This window comes from Dermacentor albipictus, chromosome 9 (genome assembly GCF_038994185.2).
Source record: "Dermacentor albipictus isolate Rhodes 1998 colony chromosome 9, USDA_Dalb.pri_finalv2, whole genome shotgun sequence".
NCBI classification, from domain to species: Eukaryota; Metazoa; Arthropoda; class Arachnida; order Ixodida; family Ixodidae; genus Dermacentor; species Dermacentor albipictus.
Genome location: NC_091829.1, coordinates 36,482,091 through 36,509,724, shown reverse-complemented (window position 1 = coordinate 36,509,724; position 27,634 = coordinate 36,482,091). Strand labels below are relative to the sequence as shown.

Genomic DNA, 27,634 nt, shown 5'->3' with positions numbered 1-27,634 from the left:
GTAACCAGGCTGATGATGATGATGATGTCACCATGGCGTCGCCGTCATTTTTGTCACGATTCAGCGCCGTTTTCGTTCTTGACGTTGTGTTGACATAGTCGTACCATTGTCATCTTATTGTCTCTCTCTCTCTCGCACACAGGCCAGATGCGCGCACACTCAAGTGCAGACACACTCGCACAATGTTATTAATTAGGTTGCGAGATAATCAGGCAGGCAGGCGGCAACCCGCCTAGCAGATAACCTTAACTACGTGAACAGTGTTATAGGAGCAGTTCTGATACTCACATTTCTCAGCTTTCGCACTTATTTAGATATGTATTTTAAAGCGAATCTTCCATTGTCTACTCGCCAGGGTTTGGAGTGACTGCTGCTGCTGCTGCTTCGTCGGTCGGTCGGTCGGTTGGTCAGGCATACATATTTGTGGATATATGTATAGAAAACTAATATCGGGTGATCATTTTTATATATCACAGAATTTTCAAATATAACCTGTGTCAGATGGTGAAACCCATGCCATCCTCAATATTGGTTCCTAGTGGATATGCCTTCCAATCTAATCGCAACGTGTGCCATAAAGTTATATTCTTGAACTTTCATCGATTAGTTGATTGTATGTTGGTTTATTGTGAAATTATTGTCAGCCTCTTCAAATATTTCAGATCGCGGAATGAAATTATGCGATCTACCATAAGAGATATTTAGAAGTTCTGTAAAATGTAAGAATTATCACCCCGTATGTGTGTCGAGTGCAGGCACCAGCAAACAGGCTTATATAACCTCTGTATGCTGACCAATCAGGTAGTAGTACGATAGTAGTGGATACATTTCTACATAACACCTGAACATCGAATACCTGCTTAAGCATTTTTTAACTTCAGACGTTGAAATGACTGGCACATTATATATGACTGATTACTTAGGTAATTTTATTGATCATATGACATTGAGTAAGTTCCACTGGGTGTGTCAATTCTTGGCCGAACCTCCAGAACGGTTACGTGGTAAAGGATCCTTAATATAACTAGACATGTGTAATACATGTGTGCACACTCATTTTATCGCCTTAATTCCCTCGAGAAGCATACAACTCTGTTGTCCACGTGATATCACTGCATTGATATCACAAGAGTGTTTGAATTTCGGCATAACTTGTGAAAGGTGCAGTCTATCTTTCATATAGTCTCTTATTGGAGCATTGACTAAGGGTTAACGTGATAAAAGAAAGCAAGCAAACGGGTCCAAACGCGGAGTACCAATAAATATTTGCAAAGCTGTACTGCAACACAAGAAATTGCGTGATCGCAGCCATACCCAAGGAAAAAACTATGTAAGTCATCACCATCAGCTTGTTTATGTGCTCTCCCAGCGATTTCCATAACCTTTGACTTGCTCCAGCTGATTTCATCTTAAGTCTGACAACATTCTAATTTTATCGCATGGCTTAATTTCCTGCCGTCTTTGACTGCACTTCACTTCTCTTGGCACCCAGTTTTTAACTCTAATGCACCTCCCGTCGTCTGCTCCACGCATTACGTGGACCGTCCAGATCCATCGTTTCCTCTTAATGTTTACTAGAATATTGGCTACGCGATGTTTGCTAACTAATCCATATCGCTGTCTTCTTGTCTCTGAACAATATTCTTAACATTTTTCTTCCCAAGTTTGTGTGTTAATCCTCAAGTGTCTGCTCCGTATATTGGTGCCCATACCCTTTTCAAGGATAGCTGTGAGCTATCGGTTATGATTTCGTAAAGCGTACCATATGGGGTCCTACTGATCTCACTTTCCCGTAAATTTACCTGCCGTGATCAAAGCCGGTTACATTTCCTTAATGTAATGCACACTAATATTCAACCTTCGTCTTGCTCTGTCGGCTCAGCTGTACCATAGCAGTCATACATTACGTTACTTACGAATTCACATAATGGAAAAATTACACAGCGTAATCATATACAGGTTATATTTTCGGCACCATTAATCTGGTGGGGTTAGAATTCAGCCTTCTATCAAAATTAATCGCAAGCACCTTCGTCCTTACGTGGCATTAATGGAAGGGGAAATCTGACATTCGACAATCAGTTATCAGGCCTCACGTAGGAAAATTTCCACGCTGCTTTAAGCAATGGTCTAATGAGCCTGAGCTAAATCTCTGAAGAATATAATGTCGGCATCCAGTTTGCAGGTATACAAAAGCCATCGCCGAAAGTAGAAAGAAACTCGTATCTTGCACTTTCATAATAAACAAATAAGGCGAGAGATAATTGACGTAAAAAACTCCTGCAGTCGCGTTTGAGATGTGTTAGCATCGCATAGCTTCGGTTGTTTTATCCCGCCAGCAAATGCACTATCGTGGCCTTCGTGGCACTGTGGCCTAGGCCATTCTGCACAACCAACTATTTTCACCTTAACCGGAATGATTGATTTTTTTGGCTTTTGGCACTGGGCTCGTTGCTTCGCTTGCGTTCGCCTGTATCTCGTACACAGCCGAGAGCGTTTCCGGGGCTGTGTGAAGCGCACTATATTCGCGCAGTGTCAAGAGTGAAATCTCGCAAAAGTGAAACTATCTCCGTAAGAAATCGCCCCCTATTGCACCCCTAACTTTGCAAGATGAAAACAGAAAAGTAAAAACATACTACCAATGCCGGACACAAATAAGGCTTGTCGTCCTGTCTGTTACTAGATTGCACCTGGCGCAGTAATGCGCGAAGCACGCGTGGTTAGGAGTGGCAATGTCTTTTTCTCCACTACACAGACACATAAGAAAGTATGATGTCATAATGAGTTAAAATTCTTGTAGTACTCAAGATTCCTGATGAATTAAATTTTTCGGGGCATCTTGATGGCGTTTCACGATTTATGCTGCGCAAAATAGAACCTCAAGGTTTCGTGTGCCCCACCTTTGTCTGTGCTCCTCACATACGTGTGCAATGTTTTTTTTTCTTTATTTCATTGGTGCCCCGATTAAACGGCATAAAGTAGGCCTGATCCTGCCGTGCACACATCTTTTGGGTAAAGACGATGTTGGCCTTTCGTGCATCATCACCAGGACCAACGTGTGAGGTAGCACGGTGGCCGACTCTATTAGCCAGACAAGCAAGGTGAGCGCATCGAAGACATGACTTCTTGCGTCCTAATCCCTCCGTTGACTTTCGCTCGGTAAAAGTACTTGCGTAATACAATCTATAGCAGCCTGGTGTCTTTATTCCCGCACTGCAGATCTGGTGGTCAGCTGTTCTGGAGCCTTGGTGCCTCCCTCGTCCTGTGGACTTGGTGGCCAGCTTTTCTAGCAACCTGGTATCACGTTGCCCACTCTGCGCGCCTGGTTACCAGGTGTTCTAGCAGCCTGGTATGTTGGTTCCCGCCTTGAGGACCAAGTGGATCGCAGTTCTGGTGGCCCGGTTTTTTGCTGCTTGTTCTGCGGACCTGGTGGTCAGCTATTCTGGCGGCCTGGTTTGCTGATCAGATTTTAGCGCCCGCGTTATCCAATAACAGCAGGCAAGAGCTTATTTCATTCTATCTGAATTACGTCATAATATATGGCTAGTTGGGCGAGATGGTGGGTTGGAATTTTCAATATTAGTGACTGTGCTCAGTTCGTTTCTTATATTGATTTCCGCAATTTCCTTGTAATTAAACGCCACCTTCGCCTGCATCACAGGCGATGTAGGCAGCACTGATATCGTGGTTTGCTTTTGGCCAGGCTTCCCTTTCACCATTGTATATACCTGTGCTTGCACGCAAGAGTGCTTACCTGCTTTAGTTATGCATTTTAGTTTGTACCGTCCTAACGAAACAACTATGCTTCTTTACACTTTTTTAAAGAAGCCATGATGTGCCTGAAAGTATGCTGGCCGCTCATTTATCCCCTTGAATCTTGGTTCAAGCAAAGTGGGGAGGGACAGCAAGGCCAAGTTTTGCTTCCCAGCAGATGAGGTAAGCAGGCACTTTGAATGTGTTTTGAAGTGAGTACGCTCAATGAAATTTCGGAGTAGCAGCCATACGCGAAGTGCTTTCCACTGCTCCTTGCTACAGACGTTTTCTTTCACGGGAAGTAGGTCTATCAAGAGTTTTAAAAAATGCACTACAGCTGCGTTTCAGCGCAGCACGCCACTGAATTTTATGTCAACGTGCCGGAAAAAATAACCTGAGCTTTTGTCATTGCGGAAAGTAATCAAAACTTTCTTTTAATTGTATTCTGTGACTGCTGCAGGCTGATTTATTTGCGACGTTTAGCCTTGTTTATGTCTATTTCTGTCTTAGTACCATCAGTGTAAGAATACTGTGAATCAGTGAAACGCTAAGAACAAAAAGTTCTACAGAACGAAAAAATCATACAAGTTTATAGCACACAGGTTGGAAAGCATTTGAAGTGAATATATTTAAACACAATAGCACTAACGGCGATATATAAAGTTGTTTGGTTTCATCCTATTCAACAAGTAGAATCAGGCAGTGGTTATGCACTTGCTTTATAGAATGCATTTCTCTTTGTGTATGTGCACTACACCATTCAGGAGCTATTACCAAATGGAAACACTAGATCTGATGTTTGTGTAGCAATTTCATGACTGCGAAATTCTATGCTTGTCGAGGGAAGAATGCATGTGGCTGGCGTATGCATAGAGAAGTAGGCCACATTTGTAATCTCGCGTATTCGGGGCATATTCGATGCAGTTGTAATTTTGAGAAAGTGCGTTTCTACAGCGTTGCTTAGACGGTCACCGAAGGTCATGTACCCTTTGTTCTTGCAGCTAGGAGCTCGGGTCCCAGAGCATACTTGAAGATCGGTCTTTTGTTATGAGTATTTTCTGGATTTTGTCAACGCACGTGGTTAAAATGAGAATACATCGCTTTTCCCGTGCCCATGCTGCATTAATAATGGTTCCAGCGAATTGTATGTTCTATTTCTGCCATGTGTGTGTCTTTTGTGTGTTCAATTTGGATTTTCTGTGTTATAAGTTCACTTCTATTTGTAACTCCGTTTTCACTTCTATTGTCCCATCGAACTTTGGGAGTCAATTGTGGACCACACTTATTTCGTAACGATAATCTGTCAGTCTATTTATCTATAAACCTAACAGTGCTATTAACGTGCCGAGGAACAACCTAGTGGTCTTGAGTAATAATCAGCAATAGCAACGCTTTGTGCATGACAATAAATAACGGTGAAGTGACGTTGACATGACGTGATGATTACTACGTCGGTGGTGGCATTACTACTTAACTGCTGTGGCAGGAAAAAGTGGGAACTCCAAGCATGTATAGCGCATGCGTCGGCATTGAGGATGGTGTTAGAGCAGCAGTGGCGGCAGCAGCAGCAGCGCATGGTATATAATGTTTATGGTTGCAACCTCTATGGAAATAGTGTTTTTGCTTCTTGAGACTTTTTCCGGGCTTGGTCGGTGGTCTAGGTCGGTATGGAAAGCGCTGGTTCGTTCGTTAGTTGTCTCGTTCATTGTTTCGTTCGTTGATTCGTTTTTTCGTTGATTCGTTTTTTCGTTGATTCGTTTTTTTGTTGATTCGTTATTTCGTTGATTCGTTATTTCGTTGATTCGTTCGTCCATTAATTTGTTCGTTCGTTGGTTCGTTCGTTCGTTCGCTTGTTGATTCGTTAATTAGTTCGCGCTTTCGTTTGCTCTTTCAACAGTTCCTGTATTTCGTCGTTGATTATTGGTGAATCGTTAGTGCGCTACTTCGTTGATTAGTTCGTTCTTTTGCTCGTTGGTTCGTTCGGTCGTTCGGGCTATTAGCTTCCACTGAAAATTATCGTGAATGGTTTCTGCGCAACTTTTCCGTGCCACAGCAATTAAGTAGTAATGCCACCGACGCCATGAACACAACCGCATTGTCGTCGTATCACCGCCGCCTTGTAACCTTGTGCTTGTCGTGTTCACTATGTCGGTGTCGTCGTTCTGTACCTGTCATCGTCGCCGCGCCCTCATCATCGGCGCAGTTTGCACCCTTTGGGGTGTAAATTTGTCCCACAACCATAATCGTCATCTGCCTTGCTTGCGTTTCCTTTCTTGAAAACTCGGCGCTCGCTACTTTCCTGTCGAGAATGCTGCGTCGCACTGATAACGCGCATGCCGTTCGTGACTGGTAAGTACCGGGCTCGCAGCGCTAAAGAAAGGAAACGTGGGCAAGACAGATGACGATTATTGTTGTGGGCAAATATACACCCCAAAGGGTGCAACTGTTTTTAGAGTGTACCGTATCTTATCGCCCCTTGTCGAGCGTTGCAGTCATCATCGTCGCTGTCGTGTCGTCGCTTTGCAGCGGTCGTCCTCTTGACGGTAAAATTCAAGATTATTCAACATGTCAGTGATGTTGGCAGCGAAAAGGACAAAAAGAACACAATAGAAGTTTGACACGAGATCTCTGCGCCCTATAGAAACTTGGTAACGGGTTCATTGACGTAAAACAAAGTGCAGTAAAATAACACAGCGGTACGGAAGCTTTGAAAGTAAAAAGATAAACATATTTTGACAGTAATAATATGAAAAATATGGTATTAAACAATTCAGTAATGAAGTAATACATTGACAGTAATTAGGTAGCAATTCAGTAATCACGGTAATAAAAAAGCACAGTAATAAAGTTTCCACAGAGATCGTTGACATAGAATGGAAACAAGCAAGTAAAAACACTAGAATTTGGTTCGCCGCCAGTAGCTGCCACAAAGATCAACAAGCATTAACGAAGTGATTAAACAAGAGGGGTAGCGCGTAGGATAACTCGTGAATACGACAAGTTCTAACCCTGGGAACAAACCAAACGTTACTGCTATGGGTGTTGTAAATAGGTATCGTGAGCTTTAAGTTGCCAGTGATTGTGAGGATTGACGAATACTGTTCAAGACCTGAACGATAGCGATTCATTAAAGCTTTTCCGCAGAGTAGTGGAACGGCAGTAATATTGAGCTACTAAAAAAATAGGCGTAGTGTGACTGCCGTAAGGCGCACCAGCAACATGGATTATAGCGCGTTTTTGTATGACAAGCAGGTGGTGAATTTTTGAGAATATAGTAGTGCCCCGCCCCTAAGAAAGAGTAGTGAATAACGGACTTAAAGAATTGTTGAGAATTCTTTTGACAGAGCGATACTACCCAGGGCAATTTACCTAGAATGCTTTCAAGCTTCAAACTTTACTTGAGACTATTACAGCATGTTCATTCCAGGACGTATCTTGCTCAAATAGTGCACCCAGGTTTTTTTTTTTTTCATTACAGAAACAGTTTGATTGAAGAATCGATGCTAAGCAGAATGTTAAGATTCACTGACACGTCTATATATTAGTCTGAAGATCACGGATTGTGTTATTTTTTTCCACATTAATGATTAAACGATTTGACATGGCCCATCTGTTCACTAAATCAAGGCACGCTGTACCTTGTCGCAATAAATCCTTATTCCTGTGTTGCAGCAAGGTAAGGTATTTCAATGCTCTCTATGTGGTGAGGAAACTTTCGCGTAGACGTGATATAGACGTCAGAAAACCGACTTTCTCATTTTATAAGGGGACGCCACACGGAAAATACTGTGATATCGCAATGCATTATGTAACCGCGCAAACACCAACGGACGAAGAAGGAAACGCACAGGAGATGCGCGGAACTTCCGCGCTTGTCCTGTGTGTTGTCCTGTGTGTTGTCCTGTGTGCTGTCCTGTGTGTCCTCCCTCTTCAATATACTGTGAGTTGTATCAGTAAATTAAGTTTCTGTACGACCATCAAACGCCAATATTACTGTGCGAAAAACGCTTGGCAAGCCAGAAAAGCAAAAAAAAAAAAAAATGCGGCTGGTGACGCTGTTGCGCAGTTTCCGCAACAATTTGCCCGCGACGTCATGGATATTTACGTCTGCTCGGCCGTATCGTTAACTTGTTGCTGGTAGAGCTGAACCATATCGCATTCTGAAGAGCCAGACACTAAGTGCCATTTTATAACATGTATTGCTTATTTTTTCAAAAACAACTACTGCGAGCTGTACTTAATCTTTAACACATTAAAGATTATACTGTAACGTTTATACCCTTGTGTTTCGAACTTGGTTCCACCTCTCAAAACATCAGAACAGGGCCCTACAAAAGTAGCTTTGTTTCAACCTTTTTGAAAGTGTCCGGCAAAAATTTCGATCAATCAATTAATCGATGACAAACCCTGCATCAAAAGCGATTAACCATTGAAGGCTAAAGTGATGAATGATTAGTCGCGAATCGAATGTCAGCGTTATGTGTTCTCATCTGTTTCTTCGGGCTTTTTACTTACGCATGCGATGTTATTTCTTTTCTTTTTTCATCGGTGCCGAGAACGAGTGGGGCGAAATCGACAGGGTCGTGTCGTGCCCGCATCTCTTGAGCAAAGGTGATGCTGGCCTTTCGTGCGTCATCACCACGTCAAGCGTGTGAGGCAGCACGGCGTCTCACTGTACGATTCAGGCGAGCAAGGTGAGTGAATCGAAGACGTGACGTGGTGCGTCGTAATGGTTCCATTGTCTTTCGTCCTTCCAAGGTAACTGCCTAAAAATAAGTTCACGTGCTATAAGAGAGAGAGAGAGAGAGAGAGAGAGAGAATGAAAAGGAAAGGCAGGGAGCTTAACCAGATATGAGTCTCCGGTTTGCTACCCTACACTGGGGATGGGGGATAGGGGTTCGAAAGATGTCAGAGGAAAACGCTAAAAAAAGGAAAAAAGAACACGCACACATGGAGGCGCACACACGCGCTATAAACATGAGTATATGCGTATGGTTGTTGTAATTCTTAGCAATGAAGTGTAAATAAAAAGCAATAAATGTCTCATTTGGTAATTTTATTTCGAAGAAAAAATAATCAAATTAAAAAAGTCTCCAGTCCACACTGTAAAGGTGGTGGGAAAGCGCAGCTGTAAACGATACCTAGAACATTTACTCATTGTGACGTAGCTTGAAGTTATTCACGTGGCGACAAGCACTTGCACTTTACCTAATTATTCGCCTTAGATGTTCCAACGGTCTGCGACTTGGCTTGCTGCACTACTTCATGCACCTGCAAAGTGTGGACCAGAGACAAGAGAAGTGCACTTAACCACGCTTTGGCCACGTCTCGTATGCACGCTGCTCTTCAGGAGTCATCACTACACGCGGCCTTCTCACAGCACTACAACCCAAATCAGCTCCTAGGCGGGTAATTCTTTTACATACAAAAGTGTAGCTACGTAACTCGCTGCTTCGTATGCTACAGCTGCCGCTTCCCGGCAACTGCAGTTTATGCAACCGTAATATTTACCGGGATACGCTCACGGTGAACTCTGTGTGCCAAGACGAGCTTTCCGGTTCATTTCTATTGATCTCTCCTGCACGGCCGGCGCCGCCGCGCATGCGCGGACGTGAGCGTCATCTGGTGGTGCTGCAAGGAACCCAGTGGCGCACGCGGCGCGCGCCCCTCTGATTGGTTGAGTTTTTGCTCACGGAAACGGAAGATGGGTAGAGGTATGCAGATTTGCTGTAAAATGTCTAACAAGCGCAGCCACAATTATTCTACCTAACTAATGTTAACAGTACCACAAATTGCAAACTGGGTGAACTGGAACTTATCCACTAAAACTTCTTTCTGGGCGAGTTGGTGCATAATTGACATAAAAATTGTTACAGCGCAAACACATGCAACAACAAGTATCAAGGACGGGACACAGCGTTTGTGTCCCGGCCTTGATACTTGTGGTTGCATGTGTTTGCGCTGTAACACTTTTTATGTCAAGGAACTTGTCCAGTGAAGCGGTGCATCTATAGAACAGAATACGAAGAAAATAGACGTGCACTGCCTGACAACTGAAAGTTAATCGTAAAATATCGGGTAACTGTTTCGTTCGGAGCACGTGTGTAGATCAGCTGTCCAATGTACTTAGTTATCAGAAAACGATAGTTTTTTCTGTTTCCTCGGGGCTGCTTCAATGTCTGCATTTCACTCCAGAATCCCAGCCATGAAATGCGACTTGTCTACGTACTTCCCTTTATTGTCATATATTGTCTGGTAAAAATTAGTTCGCATCTACTTACTATAGTGTCCCTCATAATCCCCGAGTTGCTTTGGATAAAGCCGCGGCAAACGCTTCTTACTGATAGACGGTAACGCAAATTCATTCGGAGTAAAGCTGGCATCCGTGCTCGCCATTATCCACCATACTAAATGAAGGCGCAGGTTTTCAGTCGATCAAACAAGAATAAAGAGTACATGGCAGTGACGAATTGGGGCCCAGAATCGCTTTCAGGTGATGACTTGGAAGTCATTGAGCCCAACCATCCAGCACTGATGCATTATTACTCTAAAATATACCTACACAACACAAAGCGTTAACACGGCGATGTTACAATTTTGTGCACTCTAGAAGGTATGGCTGTACCTTTTAATTATTGCAGTTAGCACTACTTGTGCACTTCATCCAGTTTCAAGTACGTTTGTTTGTCTGTTGGTTTGTTTATCCGCATCCAACATGATCCACGCCAACATAGGTCTTAGGGGTAGTCCATGGGCTTACGGGTAGATCATTGGGCTGCTGTGCTGAGAGAACAGGTTTGAAACCGACATACGGGCTCACCTAAATCTCTTGGTTTTGTGATGGTATGTGCTGCTCCTCAATGAACTTTTTTCATGCCATTATGGTAACTGTCCACGTGTCACTCATCAGCGAACCATTTTCACACCATGTTTGATCACTGGTAATGTGCCATTACCCGCTACCGTGGCGTAGCGGCTTTGGCGTTGTGTTGCTACGTGGGAAAGCGCGTGATAAAATTCCGGCCATGATTGCCACATTTCGATGGGACCGAAGTGCAAGAGCACCTGTGTACGGTCCACTAGTTACCCGTCATAGTACCACAGTTGGTCAAAATTATTCGGGAGTCCCCCCCTACCATGTGCCTCATAATCATACCGTGGTTTTAGCAGGTAAAATCGGATTGAAATTATGTGCCATTGTGTAGGTATTGTCATTCAGTAAACATTACTGACGACGTCAATTTGGGTAACTACAGGGATATGCGCCACTGCGTATGGGCCGCATTGAAGCTCTTTCACGCAAACATGGTTCACTGGGCTGTTCTAACGGCCCGTTGTCTTGCTGCCTGCCCCTTGGACGTCGTGGCCAGGCCTTGCTGTGCGACAAGGCCGGCGTTGCCGGTGGCCTGCTGTTCTAGCAGCCTGGTGCCCTGGTGGCCGCGCTGTGGATCTGGTGGCCAGCTGATCTAGCGATCTGGTGACCCCATGCCTGTTCTGCTGACTTGGTGACCAGCTGTTCTGCGGACCTGGTGACCAGCTGTTCTAGCAGACTGGTGTCTCAATACCAGCCCTGTGGATCTGGTGCCCAGCTGGTCTAGCAACGTGATTCTCGATGCGTGCCCTGCTGACCTGGTGGTTAGCGGTTCTACCAGCCTGGTGTCTTGATGCACGCCCTATTGATCTGGTGGCCAGCTCACGAAGCTCTCTGGTATCTCAATGCTTGCCTTGCTGACCGGGTGACCTGTTCTAGTTGCGTGATGACTTGTTGCGCGCATTGTAGACCTGTTGGCCAGCTGCTGCTATGCCCTTCTCAGGTGCTGATGAAAAGATCGTGCCTACGTTAAGGAGAACATGCGGCAAAAGTTTTCTGATATCCCAATTCGTTTATCAAAAAGACAAGTTGGGCTACTTCTTGGTTGGCATACGCAGTAAACGTATGTGTTAACTCCGTTCCTTTCGCGGTGCTTGATTTATTTTTTTGTGTGTTTAGACATTACCTTCGCTGCAATAACGGACTATGTAACCTGAACCGATATCCTGGCTTGCTTTCGCGTTGGGATTCATTTTGCCACTGGTGGCGCCTGCGGTGGCCCGAAAGATTGATCACCTCCTTTCCTGAAACGCTTATGCCTATCACGTCCGAATGTAACGCACGCTGCTTTATTGAAGACACCGCGAAGTAGCTGGATCAGCACTAGCGTCTCGTTTATATATAATATCCCGATGGCTTTTGGTTGAAGCATCGTGGGCATAGACAGCCAGGCCATGTTCCGCTTCCTAGCAGACGAGGTGAGCACAATACTTGCGACTGTTTTGAAACAATTACGCTCAATCAACCTTCGGTGTAGCAACCAAGCGAAGAGGCACTCACTCCTAGTTTGAATTACCACTTTCTCTATCGTTCTCGCGAACTTCGAGTGGCTATGATTAGGTTAATATACTATAGTTACCTGTTCAGTGCAGCGCGTACCTGGAATTGAAGTCGTGTAATTGAAATAGTCTGTTCGTACCTAATTCCGAAACGCAGTTCAAAACTTCCGCATAGAGTACTCAATTAGTATTGCAGGCATGTTTCCATTTCTGACGTTTCACCTTGTTTTTGATTTTTATAGTGTAAGCATCCTTGGGGGAATAATGTTAATTCAATGCACATGTCATATATTTGAAGTGAAGCTTTTTTTTAAATGTATGCTCTACAGCATACCGCGATGTGCCGAATTGTTTAGTTTCATCTTGTGCAACGATTGATTTCATGAACTGATTATGCGCAGCCTTCACCTCGCACAATATTTAGAATTGTGCTCTGTACCATGCAGAAGCTATTCTGAAATGCAAACGGCAAATGAGGTGGGTGCACATTGTGACACTTCTTCGTAGCGATGTCACAAGGACGAAGGCGACGTGTGATTGCGTGTAAAAGGAAGAATACTGATGACAGGTGTGTGCACAGAGATGACACAGTTGCGCTTCGCCTTTTATTTTTTTCTGATGTTTGCACATTGCGCATGATTGATACACCGTTGATTCTCTTCGCTTGGCAAACTGGCTGTAACCTTTTCTCGGTGGTTGTGCTTCATTTCGTGTGCGTAGCATGTATGTGTCCGAAATGATAATTTTAATTTTCGTCTAATAATCGCTTTAAGTGCTCTGTCTACAAGCTTACTTTCTCTCGATTATTTTTTTGTTATTTTATGTTGTATGCACAATGCGCTTGATTTTACCCTGTTAAACTTTATGACAATATTGGTGTTCTTTGCATGAAAATCTGCTTAGACCACATTTGTGGCTCTAATCCCGGCTTGGCGGATGCACCTCGTTTTTTTTCCCCACTTTTTTGCCTACGTATGTGCGCAGAGCGCGCCTATTTTCGAAATGTCAATTTTTTTTTAGAACATGACTATCCCTTTTCTAATGCCCTCTTGCTATGCTTTCAACTGAGTTTGAAAATAAATAAATGCACCTGTCATCACCACAAGTCGCCTTTGGCCTCTTGACTTCGCTGCCTAGATGCTTGTGACTGTGTAACTTCCTGGTTTGGTGTTTGAATTTCGGCACAGCTTGCGAATGGCGTAGTGTATAAATAAAAAAAAAATTGAACAACTTGACCTCTTGTCCCTTTTGGTGAATAAACATGAAAATGGTAGTGGACTTCACACTGCACAGGATGAAAGTAAGCACAGTGTTATGCATCGCCGTTAGACGCAGTACAGTTCAACCACTTCACTTAAGCTTTGCTTGACATAAACTTTATTAAGCTAGTCGAATCTGCACAATTTTTTTTCACATGCATGCACCAGGTATTTCAGTGTTTATCTGAGCTCTTCAGTACATCGCAGGTTGCCCAACAGTGTGTATATGCACGAAAGAAAATTGGACTGCGAACCGTCGATCTGCATTTTGCAAATTTCCCAGTTAAATCTACCGTTTTATTTCTGTCTGTAAGTGACGTATATTCAGCGCCATTCTCAGCAAAACCAATTTAAAGGAAGTGCACGTGTTTAATCCCTGCTGTTCATCTTGCTTTTTCAATAAAGTAGGATAACCAATTTTTTGATGACTTGCTCCTACAGTGAGTGAGCCCAAGCGAGAATAATCACAATTGGACAGCCGAATGCATAATATATAGGAATAAAACACGAGTACACGTCTCTTTCACCTCTTACGTTAATGAAAAAAAATTCGTCGTACACATTTGAGTAGATAAGACGACGCACTACAGTTATCACGACGTCAAGTAACACTGGGCTGTGTTATACTCCAAATATTGTGACTTTTCTACCATGGTTTTACCATTTCGACGCAGTGAAAACGTTGCCACTTAGGCTCATTGATAATATAAAGCACGTTTATTCAGAGTGTCAAAGGAATGAAGGCGAAGCACGGTAACACGGCACAATCTTCCGACATACTTTTTGAAGAAAAGTATGAATGTGATCCTGTGTCATCTATCCCGAGAAACTATAGCTCATTATGCACTAGCGCAACAGCTTCCAAGCGCACGCAGCACTAAACCAACCGGCATTTCTCCTCTGTGTACATTTCGTTGTTGGTTGCAGGTGAAACCGACCACGTAGCTTACTTTTGTTACCCATTGCACCTCATAGCATCTCGCGAAAAGTGACGTTGAAGTGAATTACTAAAAATAGGAAGGCGAATTTGAGAAAAAAATATTATGATCATCATCAGCGTATTTATGTCCTCTGACAGCTGTTTCCAATAATCCTCGTCTTGCGCTAGTTGATTCCACTGTACGCCTGCAAACCTCTTCATTTTATCCCACCGCCTAATTTCCTCCCGTCCTGGACCGGCACCCATTTTGACTATAACACCCAGTATGTGCCCTATGCATTACATGACCTCCCAAGCTCCATCTTTTCGTTATCGAACACCTGACATTTTGCGTCATAAATTGTTCATTGCATATCGCTCTGTCAAGGCGATTGCCTATGAAACAATTTCACGCAAACTAAACGCATGTGCGCCAATTCCTCTTGATATTCGTAGCAATTAAGTGTGAACAAGACGCTACACACGTTTATTTCTTCAATGGTAATCAAGACTAATGAAACGCGTATTTATAACTTGCACAGCCACAGTTATCTTGCCTGCCTATTGTTATCGCTACTAAGATTTGCGAAATTGCTGAACTGGAACTTATCTAGGGGAGCAGACCACGAATGACGCGGTACAAAAAAAAAAAAAATAGCATACGTGCACTGCCTTAGAATTAAAGATTCAATGGAATTCAGCGTGAAGGCATCTGCGTCGTTCATATAATGTATGTGGCACTGCTGTCCAGTGCCACATACAGTTTAACGGGGTACAATTAAAGAGCATTGTACATACAACAGAAAAAAAAAACATAATCGAGAGAAAGTAAGCTTGTAGACAGAGCACTTAAAGTGATTATTAGACGAAAATTAAAATTATCATTTTGGACACATGCATGCTACGCGCACGAAATGAAGCACAACCACAGAGGAAATGTTACGACCAGTTTGCAAAGTTTATGTTGTTAGAAAACGAAACTGTCACGTGCGGGCTGCTTAAACGGCTACATTTCCCTCCAGAATCCCAGCAGTGAAATGCGATTTTTGCGCGTACTTTATAGTTGTATAATCTCGTATAAAGATTGGACCTACTATACGGCGTCCATTATAATCCCAGAGTTGCCTTGGAATGTATTAATGTGACATGAAAAGGAAACACATCAGGGTTCTACAGGCTTCTTCCTGATCGACGGTTACTCAAGCTCATTCGGCGCAAATGCCACCCATGCTTGCTATTGGCCATTGATCCAGTACTTCTACCAAAATTTTACAAGGAAATAATCTAAGCAGAAACTATTTAGACGGTATATTTACAAAAATCACGAGCACTGGCCAAGCTGGAAGCCAGCCCACGTGATGGCTGGGCACGTAGTCTTCTTTCAGAAGCTGCTCTCTGCGACATTCACGTCAGAAGATGAAATGAAGTCGCACATTTCCATACGAGAAATCAAAAATCAAGAGTACCTTATTGTGGTGACTGTGGACCCAGAGTCGCTTTCAGCTAATGACTCGTTTGTTGTTGAGTCCACCGACTCAATACTGACAGTATTCTAAATGACAACGGCACAAAGCAAAGCAATAACACGAGGATATTACAGTCAAGTTCACTCTTGTGTGTTACAGTTGTTCTTTCTAATTATTGCTGTTCACATTTGTTGATGTTATGGTATGTGCCCCTCATCGAAGGACCTCTTTTAGACCAAATTTATTATTATTATTTGTTTTGAACACATATATACAATTAACAGGAAAGGGAAAGCGAGGAGCAAGCTGACAACTGTCACAGGAAAGGGCACAACGCCTGCCTACTCTTCAGAAGGGAGGTGACAGCAACACAGAAATGGAAGATAGGAGAGAGGGGAGGAAAGGAAGAGCAACAGGACAAATCTAAAGAATAAAGTTGAACACAGTACAGTTCACACACAGTAGGGCTGGTCACTGAAGGTCACGCTACTACAGAATGTTGAATAAAATAATTTCGACGCTACAAACGTGAACCTTAGTTAACTCTAGAAAACTGAGTAGAGCGCGACGAGCGTCGCTGGTTATGTGGAATAACCCACCGTCGGGGCGTAGTGGCTTTGACGTAGAGCTAAGCCCGAAGGCGCTTAATCAAATCAGCGCCCCGGCTACTACATTTCGAGGGGCAGGGGGCAATGCGAAAACACCTGTGTAACGTGCATTGGGTGCACGTATAAGAAACCGAGATGCTCAAAATTAATCCCGATTCCCCCACTAAGGCGTGCCTCATAATCCAATCGTGCTTTTGGCGCGTAAAAGCCCATACTTGAATTATTTTTATGTGCCGCCGTGTATGGGCTCACTTTCAGTCAATATTCTTGAAGCCAACATGGGTAATTGGGTAGGTGCCGCTGGGTATGCGCCGCAATTCAATGAACCCTTTCTTCACTCGACCTTGACTCACTGGACTGTTCTGGTGGCCCTGCGTCTTGCCGCAGCCTGCCCTGAGAGTGGCCAGGCCTTCTGGCAACGGGCGCTGCCTGGCGGCCCAGCTTGCGGATGCGGTGGTCAGCTGGTATCTCGGAGTCCAACCTGGTATCTCGGAGTCCAATCTGGTATCTCGGAGTCCACCCTTGCTGCCTGGCATGCAGCGGTTCTCGCTGCGCGCCATGTCGACCTCGTGGCCATCTGTTCTCGTCGCGTCTTCCGCTGCTCATCAGAAGATAGCGCGTGCGTTAAGGAATCGCAGGTGGCAAAACCTTTTTGATCTTGCACATTTTCTTTTGAAATATACAATTTGGGCGAGTTTGCAAGCGCAAGTGCTTTATTTTTCTTCCCATAATCATGATTATGCAGATATCTGGACCGGATAGCCGGGGAAGGCTAGTTTGCGGGGAGGCTTATAGCGCGTGAAAAAGACAAGGACGAAAGGAAGACGTGACACACACATGCGCTATGTGTGTGTCACGTCTTCCTTTCGTCCTTGTCTTTTTCACAGGCTACAAGCCTCAAGATGTCTTACCAACAAGCCCAAATCACTGCAGTACAGCAGTTTCCGGTCCAGTGCCAAAACGTAACAGACAGATCAGGTGCAGGTTTTAACAGCAGAGTATTCCGGAACAGCTCATGATTTACAAGAAAGAACAAACATTTTGAAAATACTCTTAATTAATTGATTCAAGTAAGTTAGAGATGCTTGTTATCAAGAAAAAAAGAATTTGCTAAACTGCTTGAAATTACATGTGGTTTAATCCTCTAGGGTAAAGTATTCCAGATTTTGTGCCACTGAATTCAATTAACCTTTCGTCGTATACATTGTTACACTTTGGGTAAGTTGAGGTTACCTTTTAAAGCATGTCTAGCGAGTTCGAAAAGGAAAGGCGTTTCGAGGAATATGAAAGTAAGTGCACAAAATATTATCCACTGAAACTGAGATCTTATAATTACATAGTACCTTAACCGATAACACATGTTGTTTAGAAAATATCATTGAATGTATCACTGGTGTAACTTCAATTGCTAATTATTTATAGGGCCCTTTTCTGTAGTTCGTGTAAAGGTTGTATGTGCTGTAAGTCACGCCCCATGGTTCTAAACAATAATTGGCTATCGCAAAACGCGCAGTAAAGGGATTTGAGTACTTCGAGAGGGAAATATTGCTTTGGTTTAATTAGGGAGTAACAACTGTATGCGACCTTCTTGCATAAATTATGAAAATGTACTTCCAAATGTCTATGCTGGTCAAACATGACGCCCAGATATTTTGAAGAATCAACTTCTTGGATGGGGCTATTATTTAACGCAATATTTATTTGACAGGTGTCAACATTTTCTCCTCGATCAAAAAACTCAATATTTTGCCTTACCACTATTTAAAGTTAATTTGTTTTCTAAAAAGCACGAGAAAACTCTTGATAACTCAGCCATCATATGTATTTGCAGTGCAGAAAGTATTTCTCCTGTATATATAAAGGATGTCATTTAATTAATTTAAATTAAGGAGACCATTAATACATGATGAGAATAACACGGGGCCGAGCACAGAATCTCGTGGGACTCCGCTGGTGACTTTGCTGTGTGTAGAATAATAATCACCCATTACTACCATTTGTTTCCGTGAGGATAAATAGCTGGAAAAAATTCTAGGGAGTTATTTGTAACGCCAACAGGTTCAAGGCTTTGGATAGTGTAGAGTGAGAAACGGTATCAAATGTTATTTATATTCAAAAATATTCTTATAATTAGTTTGTTATGATAAAGTGCATAATTAATTGAGCAAGTGTTAGAAAGAGAGAACCCTTTAGGGAAAGGCTGATATTTTAGCAGGCGTATAGACGTCGCTGACGTGCTACTCTGCATGGGAAAGGGAACTGGGAGAGAAAGAGGGTGGAGGCGCGAAAAAAGGAATAAGTTAAACAAAATTTGCCACTGAGTTTTCTGGCTCTTGGGCAACGCTTTAAAGTCTTTCAGTGTATGCGCCGTCCTACAATGAGGCGACAGAATTCGCTGCGTGAAAGGCGCATGAAGGTGACAGAGTAGAACTATAGTTCGTCGACTTGACCAATTTTTTTCTAAGTATGTAAATAAAAAGTTCATCGCAAGCCTCTGTTGTGTGAGGCAGGCTAAAGAACCTAAGACACAGTCAAATGACAAACGTCTCCGTGTAAGTGAATGCATGCAATGTTCATAGAACGTACGCTCGTTGGCATACGCTCGACACTCAAACAGGATATGCTCCATGGTTTCAATTCAGTCACAGTTGTGGCAGTGTGGATTTGTCACTTGACCGACGCGGTACCGTAAGTCATTTCCATAGGCGGGGTTCTTGCGAACATGATATAGAGTTAGTACTGCAGTTGATCTCGATCTGGAGGGAACACAGCCATGCTGCTGCGAACAAATCACATTGTTTTCGTATAGAAATCACTTGAATCTCTTGGAAATTAGTTTTTCGAAAAGTGTTCGTCACACTTAGACCAGAAAGTGGCCTATAATTCTCTGGTTAGTTCGAAACTTGTATACGGGAAAGTCTTTGGCTGTTCTTAATATAGCTGGATACGAGCTGGAAGCAAATGCTAGATTGAATACATGGCATATAGGACTGCACAGAAGGTCTATATTGTCTTTTAAAATCCTAGTGGGTATACCATCATGACCAGCCGCTTTCTTTAGAGGTATTTTATTTATCGTTGATATAAGTTCGTCACGAGTTATTTCTTCTAGGTGCAAATCGTTGCCAGCTACTCTAGGTAAGGCAGGCGCTGGCTTACAGGATAAGCACTGATTAGCTAAATTTATTTCTATAGTAGCAAAATAACGATTTAAACATTTTAAAACATAAACTTTTGAGTTGGCTGAGATTTTGGCATAGACTATATGTGTGCCGCATGTGTCTACTGGACCTTGGACGTCGGTCAGCCATGATGTCCAGCAGGGTGCAACCTTCTTGTTCTTCTCATTGAAGTGCACACATATATTGTTTAAATGGCTAGGCCGTTCATACGCGCAGATATGTATGTTTCGCTACGTTTTGACATTATTTAATGTCAGCGATGTGCTGTTTCCAAAATATTTGAAGCTAAAAATTACCGATCTGTGGCTGTAGATGTCGATGCAAACAAATGCACCACCTTGGTTAATCGGACGTGCTAGGTTGCGGTGTAGGAGTTATTAAATCTACGAAATGTCTGAAGAAAGGTGTAAAAGGGATACAATGAACGAGTTACAAGTGCGCAAATCATCCACAATAAACTCCAAGGCAGCCGCGTCGGCAGACGCCCCTCAGTACGCCTTCAAAGGCCGCACTATTGTCACAAAAGCGTACGTAGGTTTGCTCATCCAGTGCGACATGGCTTCGAGGTACGATGTGCTACCCAGGAGAAACCAATCGCGATCCACGAAACGCATAAACGACGCACGTTCGAGATGGGCGCATCTGCACATAGTAACGGGCTAAATCCCCAGCCCCCTTCCAAAGTGTTGCCAGCCACATGCGACAGTGGGCAGCAGAGCAAACTGAAAAAAGCAGAATATTAACGAACGCATGCTTCAAACTATTTTTCTCTTCTGAGCTGGACATTTTTCATCTAATCTTCTGCTTCGGAATGATTTGCTAGTACTGAATTTCATAAAGTACAATTGGGGGCACCATCACCGTAAATTAAAACGTGAACAATTCTGAAACTATTCAAACATATTGTTCCGTTTCAAAGTTCACCCGCGTTTGTAATGTAATTGAAATTAAGAGTCCAAAACGAACGCTCGTGACTGCTACTCCATGCTTATAAAAAGCTGCATAGTAGATAATTACAAGCAATTACGTCAACAGGCATTCCACTCGGTGCTTTCTGGTAATGTTACTCTTTATGCTCGTGGTACAGGGATTGAAATGTGAGATATAGCCGATTTACAAAAAAATAGGCCTTTATGTTCACAGTATGAAATTTCTGGACTACCTATGAAACATTTCGTCAAGCTAGCTTGATGCGGGCCTTCCAATCGGAGCAAATAAGAAGCACTCGTCTCCGTGTCAGATTTCAGATACTGTACCAATTCATTACTTAGGCTTGTGCTTTTGAGAAACTTTGGCTGCCTTCACAAATCAGTAGTATGCCATTAACAGGCCAGTATTTGAAATATTCAGAGTTGTTTGCCGTTAATAAGACGGGCCATAAGATGGTTTATAGTTGTGCAGGTCACCGGACGTCAACTGTACGCACGTGCTCTCGCACGAGAACCTTCCGGCGTTCTAAGGTTTAGACAATGTCTCTTGGTCCAATTAGTATATATGGTACCATTTGTATTCTTGCTTGATGAAGATGGTAATTGTGATTATTAGTATTTTTTTCGTAGAGAGCTTAGGGCATGTTCTCATTTTTCGCGTGTTATGAGGCGTTGTATTTTGAGTGTCACATTTCTTTCTACCCCACATATGCATCATATGCCTTTTTTTTTTCTGTACTTGTCGCCGTACCTTCTCATTAAAAATGTAACGTCCCCCTTACACATTCCTCCGATAAGAAGCCTGCAAGGTACTGTAAATAAGTAACTAAATACATAAATATCCCTATAGTTGTTTTAGATCTATGGTTGGCACCCCGTACGCTGCTCTAGGAACCAGTATTCGTAAATTTCCTCTTACCACTGTCCATAGCACCGACTGTCTATTGAACAATATGCAAAATCCGGAAAACTGAGTAAAAAACACGCCAGAAGCATTTTTTTTCTCCCTGAAGGTGTTGCCAGGCCTCTCATCATCTTTCTTTTTTTTTACATTTCCAGAGCAGCGTGCTCACCGTAAGCGGCTATGATGGCCAAAATTTACCCACCACGGACTTGGAACGACAATTCCTCGATCGGGAGCACCTTGCGGCCAGACTGTCGAACAGCCGTTGACCCAGGCTGGAGAGGTTCAGCTGGAACGCCAGGTTTCGAAGCTGCATCAGAGTGTCCGCATGTATCGACACGACAACGAGGCACTCGATACCATTGCTCAAAATTCCGACAAAGGCGTGGTTACACACACACACACACACAAGGCCTGGGCCTCGGGGGCGGCCTAGGCCCAGGCCACAAATTTGCCGGATTGTTATTAAAGTTGTTACCACCACCACCAAGACAGCGCTGGTCAGAAGACGACGACGATGGCGGCGTTTAGCGCCGATGACGTACAAGACGACTCACGCTTCACGTACCACGAGTCCATCTAATAAGTATCTGCGGGGTATAGATCTTCGGTAGCCTCAGGAGGGTTTGGGACGCGTCATCGAAATAGAGAATCGGTAACACAGATGCTTACGGACTTACCAAGTTGGAAACGGCAGAGGAAACGCAAGGAGTGAAACGTTGGTGGATGGCATGAATAGCCCAAAGAACGGAAAACCACTCACGACGGCAAAATGCGATGTTCAGGGCAGCGTATTATACTCGCTCAATGTGTTTTTCACCAAGTCGCCATGTGTCTCGGGACCCTTTTAACTCTGTGCTGCACAAAGCAGATTCTGCATAGTGCGCCGTTTGAGACTTCGTAATTTAAATTCGCGCATCTGAAACACAAGTAGTGATATTAATTCATGATCACGTTATCTTTACGTCCACTACATGAGTGCATCTCCCAGCGATCCTTTTTTATCGCTATCCTGCGCCAGCTATTTCCAACTTGCGCCTGTGAATTTTCTCGTTATCCCATCTCGACTGCGCTTCGCTTTTCTTGGCACCCATTTTGTAACTATTACGGTCTACCGGTTATCGATTCTATGCATTGCGTAGCTAGCCCAGCTCCGTTCTTTCTCTTAATGCCGATTACAATAGCGGCTATCCCTGTTTATCCTCGGGTCCACAGTGCTCTTTTCCTGCATCTTAGTGTTACGCCTAACATTATTCGTCCCATTGCTCTATCCGCGGTCTTGGGCTCGAGCTTCTTTGTCAACCTACAAGTTTCGGTCCCATGTGTTGTCACAGGTAGAATGCACTGATTGTAGACCTTTCTTTTCGGCGATAGTGTTACTCTCCAAGTGAGGACCTGAGAATGCCTGCCGTACGCACTCCAAGTCATTTTTACTCTTCTGTAGATTTCCTTCTCTTGATCAGTGTCCCCTGTGACTTTTGAGCTAGGTAAACGGACTCCTTCACAGACTCTAGAGGCGGACGTTCGATCCCAAACTTTCGTTTCCTTGCCAGGCTATTGATCGTTATCTATGCTTTCTGATGTTAATCTTCAACGCCGCTATTGGAATTTTTCTGTTAAGGTCCGCCATCGTTTGTTGTAATCCTTCCCCAGTGTTGCTGAACAGGACGTCGTCAGCAAACCGAAAGTTGCCGAGATATTGGCCGTTGATCCTCACTCCTAGGCCCTTTCCACTTCAATAGCTGGCGTACTTCTTCCATACATGCAGTGAATATCATTGAAGAAATTGTCTCCTTGCCTGACCCCTGTCTTGATAGGCGTCTTTCTACTATTCATGCGGAGAACCAAGGTAACTGTGGAATCTTTTCAAATCTTTCCGAAGATATTCCCGTATGCCTCCTGTACTCCTTCATTACGTAATATCTCCACGAAAATGCATTTGTTTCCGTGGAGATACCAGCAGTCATATGAAAGCCTTCTAGACAGGTTGATTGCACTCTGCAGATTTGTCTATTACCCCGATGATGGGGAGGAGAAGGATCCGTTGTAGAACATACCTTCCCGAAGCCAGCCTGGCTTCTTGTGTTACTGAAGTATTGGAAATTATCTTCGTGAATTGGCTGGAGCCAAGTGTCTGTTGTGATTAGATTAGGAATCTAACTACAAATTGCTCTGCTAGCTATCTTAACCCTTTCTATTCACGAGAAATGTGCCCTCTATGGCAAGAAATCGAGGAAATTCGACGAATTCGATGTTCAGCTGTGTATGGGCACTACAGGGTTAAATACTCCCCAGCAATACTTGCTGTTCGAAGCGCACAGCAACACTGGCACAAACTCTGCAAAGTAAGTATTCGAAGACTTCAGCAACCAGAGGCCTCGTAAGCACACAACGAAGCCTGGTCTGACATGTTACTTCTACTGCCATTCACAGTGAATCTTGAAGACGTACCACAGGTTAAGTACGTTAAAAAAAATCTCGCGATGACTTGTGCCGCGCGCCTGTCAATTGGCGCCTATCGATTGTGTAGCCGACCAAGATATCCATGCCGCAGGCATTTTGCGCAAGCTAAGCGATCACCGTATAAGAATGAAGAGCCACTCCAATTGACTTACTTTAGCGTTTGCAACCAAACAAACTCGTTACGTACGATAAAAAAAAAGAATTTGCTTTCTCGTCTCCACGCATGTTCTGAACGTTAGTGTTTCTGGGGTTTACGCGCGCTATGGTAGTGTACGGTATTTGGCCAGTTCAACGTTCGATCGTTCGCGTACGCTAATAGGAGCATTGTAGAATGTCGCGGTACCCATGATTCCCGCTTCAGCGTGAATTCTCACGATAGCTGCGCTCTGACTCTCGTTGATAGCCAGCAACTATTGTGGTGAGCTTGCGCTTTTTCTGAACTCTTGAAACGTTAGTAACCAGCATATACCGCGTCCAGTTTCAGAGCTCGGTCGGCAATTCCGGCACCCGTAGGCCTAGCGAGACTCGTCGGCATAGCAACAGCGAAGTATTTGCTAACGGATTGTCTTGGCTTGGATGTGTATGGCGCGAGGCACCACACGGCGGTCTGTTTTGTAGCGTCTTCCTAACGTTCGCGTTCCTGTATGGTAAAAGTCTTCAAAGGACGCACAAGGTAACGTCCCGCAAATGTGATTACGTTTAACGTATGTAAGACGACGAAGGCTATTCGAAAACCGTTTAGTATCGCATGTACTTTCGTGCTGTTTTGTAGTTCTATCGCGTACTTTTCTCGGGAGCTCTATCATCCTTTTCTCTTGGAATGAACGGATGTGCCCTTGTACTCTGCCGAAGGCTTCCTGAAAGCTGTTCCAAATGTTCTGCGTCTAAAATCTGGATTCTCTCTCTCTCTCTCTCTCTATCGCTCGAGTAGCTATAACCGCCTTTCGGCTCTTACAAACGTTCAGTATGTAGGAGTCGCCGCTAAGAGGTTCTGAAACTGCTTTCATGCCAGTGTTAATTTTGGCATGCGTACTTGCGATATACTTTGGGTTCCCTACAACATTTTTTTCGGTTAATGGGATTTCCTTTTTCTGAAGCAGAATTGTTTTGTGGCATTTTCGTCACTTTGACGAGTGCGCCCATGTAGACTACATCAAGAAAGCTGAGAATGTCAGTCTGGAGGCGGTGTGCTCACTTGTGCGTGTGCGTGCGCGTGCTGTTCTACATACCCAGAGAAATGCTTTGCCTCATGTAAGAATGTTTGCTAGCTTAGAAATAAAGTTGTCTTGAATTATAACGCCATGTGCGTCTAGTCTCGCTTACTAATGATGCCTTCACTACCTACAAAATAAAGCATAAATACTTACGTTGCCGTGTACATCCGTTTTCTTTCAGCGTGGACGAAATAGCACCAATCAAGCGGAGGGGGCAACTAAATGAATTTTATCCAAGGGAGATCGGGCTTCATCATAAAAGGAACTGAATAGCGTCTTATCAACGCATATTACAGCACTACCAAACTGGATCACGGGTTGCAATATAATTGAAGCGTGTAGAATGGTTTGAGTGCATTAGAGGCAAGACTTACACTACGCCGCGTCAGTGGACGACGAAGAGTAGCGTCACCGCGCAGCCAGCCTGACTGGCGGCTTCCTGTGCGCATAAGCATGGCCAGAGCGGGTTGGAGCACGTCTTATCTCGTCGGCAGAATGAACTGTGAGAGCATAGCCCGCGATAACAGCCTAGCCGGCCAAGCTACTGGTCTAGAAAAAAAACTGTGTAAAGTGTGCCGTTCCGGTAGCCGAGTGGCTTGAGTGTTCAACTCGCACCCTGGAGTACGGTGGTTCGATTCCCGCTGCCTGCATCGTTGTGGAAAAAAAAAAAAACCACAGCGCTGCGGGTGTCGAGGCTCGAACCATCGTGTGGACGGAGGTTCGAATCCCGGTCGCTGCATCGCTGACAAAAAAAAAAAAAACACAGCGATGTGGATGCCGGGGCTGGAAGTGTCGTCCCTCAAGGGTCGGGGTGGACGCGACGCTGGGTCCCGGACCGCAGAAGGCCACCTGCATCCTAGTACCGGCGTAGCATGGCCAATGCGCGTATTGTAGGCGGTGCGCATGTCGGCACAAGGACGCAGATGGCCTCTGGCCGTTCCGGCACCCAGCTGTACGCCCTGCACACCCAGCTGTACCGGAATGTGGCGGATAAGAGGGAGTTTTGTGTCATGGTGCACATCATTTCCTCTCGCTATCCCCCGGGTATCCTAAGAGGGTGGATACCTGTTGCTTTTGTGGGAAGTGCGAAGCGTACTCCCCCGGAGAACGGCGACGAAGAGAGCACGTAACACCTCCACAGGAGACCGAACCCCCCCCCCCTAGAGAAAGCCGACCCGGCCCACCCTCAAGAGAGCCCCGTCCCCCCCACCTAGAGAAACCCGACCCGCCGTTTTGCCGCGCGAGCTCTTACAGGGGCCGACCTCTACAGAGGTCGCGCGGCAAAACTTCGAAAGGGGGGCCTCCCCTCAACGTTTGCCGCGCGACATGTAAGAGGTCGCGCGGTAAGATAGCGGTGGGGGGCTTGGTCCGACGGGGTGCGCGGCGAGGTTTGCTGTAGCGGGGGCCGCTGAAGTCCTTTGCGGGTCGGTTTTCTGTAGGGGTGTGGTGTCGTCTCTTTCGCGTGGTGTCGCGCTTCTCCGTGGGGTGCCCTCCGCACTTCCCACAAAAGCAACAGGTATCCACCCTCTTTGGATACCCGGGGGATAGCGAGAGGAAATCATGTGCACCATGACACAAAACTCCCTCTTATCCGCCACATTCCGGTACAGCTGGGTGTGCAGGGCGTACTGCTGGGTGCCGGAACGGCCAGAGGCCATCTGCGTCCTTGTGCCGACATGCGCACCGCCTACAATCCGCGCATTGGCCATGCTACGCCGGTACTAGGATGCAGGTGGCCTTCTGCGGTCCGGGACCCAGCGTCGCGTCCATCCCGACCCTTGAGGGACGGCACTTCCAGGCCCGGTATCCACATCGCTGTCTTTTTTTTTCCAGCGATGCAGCGACCGGGATTCGAACCACCGTCCTCACGACAGTTCGAGCCTCGACACCCATATCGCTGTTTTTTTTTCCACAGCGACGCAGGCAGCGGGAATCGAACCACCGTACTCAAGGACACGAGTTGAACACTCAAGCCACTCGGCTACCGGAACGGCACACCGAACACCGTTTTTTTCTCGACCAGTAGCTTGGCCAGCTAGACCGTTGTTGCTCGCCTATGCTCTCACAGTTTATGCAGCCGACCAGATAAGACGTGCTCCATACCCGCGCTGACCACGCTCATGCACGCAGGAGGCCGCCAGTCACGCTAGCTGCGCGGTGACCCTGGACTCTGCGTCCACTTTGCAGCGGCGTAAATTAACGGTGCCGTGCCTCTAATGCAGCCGAACCATTAAACACGCTTCAGTTGTAATCCGTGATGCAGTTTGGTAGCGCTGTGCTGTGCGGTGAAAAGGCGCCGTTCAGTTACTTTTATGAGCGGACCCCCGTCTCCGTTTGAACGTGGACAAGCGCTAAAATGTCACGAATGAACTGTTCTGCCAACGAAAACTCATGTACACCGCAACGTAAGTACGAATGTGCTAGTTTGTAAGTAGTGAACGGATTACTCCTTATATTCGCATCATTCACGAGGAAAACGAATGGAGAGAACACATGCACGGCCTTCATTCAAGTTTATTTCGAAACTTCTAAACATTGTTACACAAATCAAAGCATTCCTATGGGCG

At 44.8% G+C, this 27,634-nt stretch overlaps 1 protein-coding gene and 1 long non-coding RNA gene across 2 annotated transcripts in view; one reads left to right on the top strand and one right to left on the bottom strand.

The window, feature by feature from the left end:
- LOC135906482 (endothelin-converting enzyme 2-like) overlaps positions 1-25,047 on the bottom strand; it is a 56,806-nt gene extending 31,759 nt beyond the window's left edge. Inside the window, exons 1-2 of the mRNA XM_065437884.2 lie at positions 24,323-25,047; positions 21,593-21,700 (exon numbers count right to left, since the gene is read on the bottom strand). The gene's annotated coding sequence lies outside the window, so the exon portion shown is untranslated. The remainder of the gene's footprint in view (positions 1-21,592; positions 21,701-24,322) is intronic.
- On the top strand, positions 1,162-21,666 carry LOC135906484 (uncharacterized). The gene is made up of 5 exons (XR_010565751.1): positions 1,162-3,101; positions 3,220-8,447; positions 11,124-11,461; positions 16,763-17,013; positions 21,546-21,666. It is a non-coding gene; the product is annotated as an uncharacterized lncRNA (long non-coding RNA).
- Positions 25,048-27,634: the final 2,587 nt, after the last annotated feature.